The sequence below is a fragment of the Oncorhynchus kisutch genome, linkage group LG2 (assembly GCF_002021735.2).
Source record: "Oncorhynchus kisutch isolate 150728-3 linkage group LG2, Okis_V2, whole genome shotgun sequence".
NCBI classification, from domain to species: Eukaryota; Metazoa; Chordata; class Actinopteri; order Salmoniformes; family Salmonidae; genus Oncorhynchus; species Oncorhynchus kisutch.
The window spans coordinates 15,156,629-15,162,957 of record NC_034175.2 but is presented as its reverse complement, the minus strand read 5'-3'; positions in this window follow the sequence as shown (position 1 = coordinate 15,162,957).

Sequence of the window (6,329 nt, the reverse complement as noted above, 5' to 3'; positions counted from 1 at the left end):
AGTATTTGCCCCCTTTCTGATTTTCTCTATTTTTTAAAAATATTTTTGATACTGAATGTTATCAGATCTTCAACCAAAACCTAATATTAGATAAAGGGAACCAGAGTTGACAAATAACACAAAAAAAATACTTATTTAACAAATTTATGCAACACCCAATTCCCCTGTGTGAAAAAGTGATTGCCCCCTTACACTCAATAACAGTTTGTGCCACCATTAGCTCCAATGACTGCAGCCAAATGCTTCCTGTAGTTGTTGATCAGTCTCTCACATCGCTGTGGGGAATTTTGGCCCACTCTTGAATGCAGAACTGCTTTAGCTCAGCAACATTTGTGGGTTTTCAAGCATGAGCTGCTCATTTCAAGTCCTTCCTCAACATCTCCATTGGGATTAGGTCTGGACTTTGACTAGGCCCTTCCCAAACTTCAAATGTGTTGCTTTTTAACCATGTAGACTTGATTGTGTGTTTTTGATCATTGTTTTGCTGCGTGAACCAGCTGCACTTCAGCTTCAGCTCACAGACGGTTGGCCTGACATTCTCCTGTAGAATTCTCTGATACAGAGCAGAATTCATGGTTCCTTCTATTAAGGCAAGTCATCCAGGACCTGAGGCAGCAAAGCATCCCCAAACCATCACACTACCTCCACCATGCTTGATTGTTGGTATGAGGTTCTTACTGTGATATGCAGCGTTTGGTTTTCGCCACACATAATGAGACTCATCTCATTAGGTTATGATCTGATAACATACAGTATAAAAAAATATGCAAAAGTAGAGAAAATTAGAAAGAGGGCAAATAACAGCACTGTACATCATGGATAATACATCATTATAAGCAAAGGTGTCATGCACCCCCAAAATCTGAGGGGGTACAAAGTATGTGAAGATGGCTGGGGGGTGGTCTGGAGGGGTACTAAGTAAACCTCTGGAGCTCTCTGTATCCTCCTGACTGGTGTTTTTAAGAAATGTAATATGTTTCTTTGCATCTCTGTTAAAATCTGGGTAAAAGATTGAAAGGAATGTGTGTCTTTTCCAGTACATTTAGTAATTGTTTGCTTGTCTAAAGTCTACCAACCTTGCCAGCAGCCATGCCAGCTAAGATAGTTAGACAAGCTAGCTACTCTAAATTGATTGATAGTCTGAAATAACTTTCTTGGTAGCTAGTTATGAGATTGGGAACCAATCTGGACTAGCTATAGCCAACTTCATAAAATTGCTAGGTGGCTAGTAGTATTACAGAGATACAATATTAACAACAATTTATTAAAAACAAAATATTAAACAGGAAAAACCCTGTGCCCCCTATGGGCATGACACCTCTGATTGTAAGGCAAGGTGTTAGGCTGTGACTACATTCATGATACACTATGGCCTTTTCTAAAACAGATCAGTCAACATTTCTCACAAAGAAAGACAATAAGATGTATAGCTGTCTGTCTATGGAAGAGATTCCTAGATAGAGGAGTGGGTGGTACGAACCAGAACCAACACAAACACAAGCACGCACGTACCCACACACTAACTCCTTATCTCTGTGAAGTGGATCTGACACTGACACTGACACCTTAATACAGGAGGACAAAGAAAGAGGGCTAGCTCGAATAGGATATGGGATGGACTCGTGTGTGTGTGTGTGTGTGTGTGTGTGTGTGTGTGTTGAATGGGAGTTATCTGGCACTGTCTCTCCATTTGTCAGCGCTTGACGGCTGCATTGTGTGTTTGTTTGTGTGTTTTTGTGTGTGTGCGTGTGTGACAGCTGCTGATGTGCTGCTAACCGCTCTCCCCAGTCCAGCATTCTCCCAGACAGTCTCCTGTCTCAGCATAAGAGTGCACCTCAGCATGGCAAACACACACACACACTCTGTTGAATATGGTAGCCTGAATTGACTTTGGGAGTTTCAGAGTAAGAGAGTCTAGACAGAGTCCCAATTTCATCAGGTAATGGAAACGGCACTGTTGGTTCAAATGTGTCCGCTATATTTTAGGGACAGGAGTTGTTTTGTGTCAATATCCAATTACAATGTCTGCAAGAGAAACAGCTTGACACCTCTGATACAGTGTAGGACACAAACAACACCTGTCCTTAAAATACAGCGTAAACATTCTGAGCGGTTTCCTTCTTCTGCAATTGATTGAATTCATCTTATTCAATTGTTACCATCACCAGCAACAAAGACAGCTCTAATGTGTGAGTGCCTTTTGAATATTGAACTGAGGCAAAAAAAGAAAGAAATAAAGAAGGCCTGAATGCCCCACAGAGGGGTGACATATTCCATTAAAAAGCCAATCTCTACAAAGAAAATATCAACTCGGGATTCATATTGAGGCATGCAGCGACCAGTGAGAGATTGTGCTCTGAAACAGGATATCAAAACATAATACATAAATCAATAAGAAACAGCCATGGTCAATAAATATAGACGTCTATAGACCACTGGCACAGACGCCTACTGTCATCATCTGACTTATCTCCCTTACCTTACTAATTTCATCCTCCTTTTGAAGAGTTTGTCCCTGTGTGTGTGTGTGTGTGTGTGTGTGTGTGTGTGTGTGAGAGAGAGAGAGAGAGAGAGGGTAATTTAATTAGAGTGTTGATAGAGCAGGTTACTGCCTGGGGTTAATATCCTACATGCACTCTGCTCCTTTCCAAAGGCTTAATTTCTTAAAGCACATTAGGAACTTTATTGACTGCTATGGCCTTTTAAAAGTGTGTGTGTGTGTGTGTGTGTGTGTGTGTGCGTGTGTGTTACTGCACTGGCCTATTAAGACATTACATTTCTGCTGATTAGACTCAGCCAGGAGTCAGCCATCTCCCCCCAGACAAGCCATCATCATCATTGTCTTGCTCTCTCCCTCTCCCCGTTTCTTACTCTCTGCCTCAGAATCTCACTCTCGCTTTTTCTATCACTTCCCTCCCTCCCTATCTCACCTTTAGATACAGATGTAGGGTCTTAATTTGTGCCAGTTTGATACAGCACTAAAATAATCCTGCAGCAACAGGAAATGTGAATTGTGGATTATAATTCATGGAAATGATTGTATGTGGATTAGGGAAAATCAAGTCGGACATTTCTAAGTGGAAACTACAAAGTTCAGAAGCCTTTTTAAACCTCAAATACACTGCACATTTTAGGAAAGGAAAGTTCTCCTGCAACAGGGTGATCAGATTTATGGCATTTGGGGAAACGACATCTCTTATTGTGAGAATTCTATTTAATTTGATTGACAGGTGCTAGACTCCTATTAAACATGCTAGATGTACTGACTGAATACTTCTATCCTCTGTGGAACATTCTATGTGGTTCTATCTGATGATATCACAAATGCCAGCTAATTCTTACTGAATTGTAGGGTTCTGATACAGAACACTGGGAATTTATTGGGCGAAAATAAACTCCCTCCTCCTCCTCCTCCTCAACCTCCTGCTGATAATTTAATTCCTGGTAATAAGGTCTCTTTAATACCGTCTCAGTCTCCCCACACACACACACACACACACACACACACACACGACTTTTGAATGAGGAAGAGATTGAACTGCAACAGTTATTAAAAAGTCCTCAACCTCCTCTTCCGACTGCTGGAATACAATTATAGCAACTTATAGGTACTTATATGCACTTAAGTGCACTTGCATGCACTTTCCAAGTTATTTCACATTTTGAGCACTTTTAATATCTCCGTAGTTAACTCCGTAATGTGCCATCAATGTTAACGGCCTGAGACACACATGACAGGAGAACAGAGTGGAGAGAACAACGTTGTGAAGGATTGATAGGAGGGGGTCGTTATCGAATCGTTAAAGCAAGGAAATGCTTCTCATCACAGATATCATATTATCTCCTGAAGGAGAGACAGAAAGAAAGTGCAGAGAGATAGAGAGATAGAAAGAGGAGAGAGAATAATAGAGGGAGCTAGAGAGTGGACGGTAGAGAGGGGGAAGGTGAAGTCAGAGACAGAGACAGAGAAAAAGAGAGGAAAGATAGATCGATAGAGAGGGGGGAGAAAGATATATATATAGGGATGAGGGATATAAATGGTTGGAACAGACACAGAGAGACAGAGAGAGACCAACTGCCACAATTCACAGGTAGCAGTGCCAACCTTTTTGACAGCAGAGATATTATATCTGCATGGATCAACATCTCCACTGCCCTCTGAAAGAGCTTCTCTCTATAAATCAGATCACTTACACACACACACACACACCAAAACCCAGCGGGGGCACAACGTATGTGAGGATGGTTCTGGGGGTTGTTTTTGAAAGAAAAGCACATTTTTTTTCTTTTAAAATGACATCAAATTGATCCGAAATATAGTGTAGACATTGTTAATGTTGTAAATGACTATTGTAGCTGGAAACGGCTGACTTTTAATGGAATATCTACATGGGCGTACAGAGGCCCATTATCAGCAACCATTACTCATGTGTTCCAATGGCACGTTGTGTTAGCTAATCCAAGTTTCTAATTTTAAAAGGCTAATTGATCATTAAAAAAGTGCTGAAGCGCGTAGGGTATAAAAACACTACCGAGATCCAAACTGCCTCTGGATGCAACGTCAGCACAATAACTGTTCGTTGGGAGTTTCATGAAATGTGTTTCCATGGCCCGAGCAATTGCACACAAACCTAAGATCACCATACGCAATGCCAAGTGTAGGCTGGAGGGGTGTAAAGCTCGCCGTCATTGGATTCTGGAGGTATGGAAATGCGTTCTCTCGAGTATTGAATTACGCTCCACCATCTGGCAGTCCGAAGGACGAATCAGGGTTTGGCGGAAGCCAGGAGAACGCTACCTGCCCCAATGCATAATGCTAACTGTAAAGTTTGGTAGAGGAGGAATAATGGAATGGGGCTGTTTTTCATGGTTCGGGCTAGGCCCCTTAGTTCCAGTGAAGGGAAATCTTAACGCTACAGCATACAATGGCATTTGAGACGATTCTGTGCTTCCATCTTTGTAGCAACAGTTCAGGGAAGGCCCTTTCCCATTTCAGCATGACAATGCCCCTGTGCACAAAACAAGTTCCATACAGAAATGGTTTGTCGAGATCGGTGTGGAAAAACTTGACTGGCCTGCACAGATCCCTGACCTCAACCCCGTCAAACACCTTTGGGATGAATTGGAACGCCGACTGCGAGGCAGGCCTAATCACCCAACATCAGTGTCCGACCTCACTAATTGCGGCTGAACAGAAGCGAGTCCCCACAGCAATGTTCTAACATCTAGTGGAAAGCCTTCCCAGAAGAGTGGAGGCTGTTATAGCAGCAAAGTAAGGGACCAACTCCATATTAATGCCCATGATTTTGGAATGAGATGTTTGACAAGCAGGTACCCATATATTTTGGTCATGTAGTGTATGTTGCCCTAGAAGACAAAATAAAGTTTTGCTCACCAGACTAATGTCCTAAATTATAGAATGAATGCTTCAAACTAGTTGACATCGGTAACGTTTTCAGTGTCATCTCTGCTTTCACGGGAAAATACATTTAGGAACAGGGAAGAAAAATTGGAAAGATTTTCTGTGCCAAATGTCCTAATGACATCAGTTTGACCAGTTGTTAGGAAATAGAAATCTGTGAAAATGACCCAATATGTTTCAGTTCGGCTTGGAAACATGTGAAAGGTTATAGACCTATACTCAGTGTTCAGATTTCACTTAAGCCATCTAAAGAGTAGGCTACCCTTTCCTTGACATGGCATAGGTCTATTTGATGTCCCCATCTTGTCTCTGTCAAATTAGTGTAGCGCCTCACAGTCATCACACATAGGCACTGCTATCATCCTCTTTTACCACTTCCCCAAATTCCCCAAACCCCACTTTCCTAAACATGACTTTTCTGGCCCTCCCTTCTCTTTATTTTAAACTCTCCATTTTGCAGATTTTCTCTTATTGAATTAAACTCCAACATTTTACTTTTTGCCTCAGTGGAATTGTTCTGCCAGTTCACAAAAGCATGTGGCGTGAAGGCTATTTGGCACGTGTAAAGTTAGGCCCTAAAGCTAAGGCTTATGCACTAATGCCAAATTATGAAAGACATCTAAATGTAGCCTATATAAATATTATACATTGCACAATAATTATTTTTGTATGTATTGTTTTAACCCGACTCATTTCCTACACAGAATAGGTCACCAGTGCAGTTTCAAATGAGTGCAGAAGAAGGCTGGAGAAGAGGAGATGCAGCCCATCTAAGTGTTGGTATGGGATGTGGTCTAACTCTTTCGAATTAAACTCAACATCCGTCCACAATCCTCATGTACCTCCTTCTTTCAGTTTAGGTTCCATGTTCCACTCTTCATGTCTGTGCCAACACCGCCATCTAATG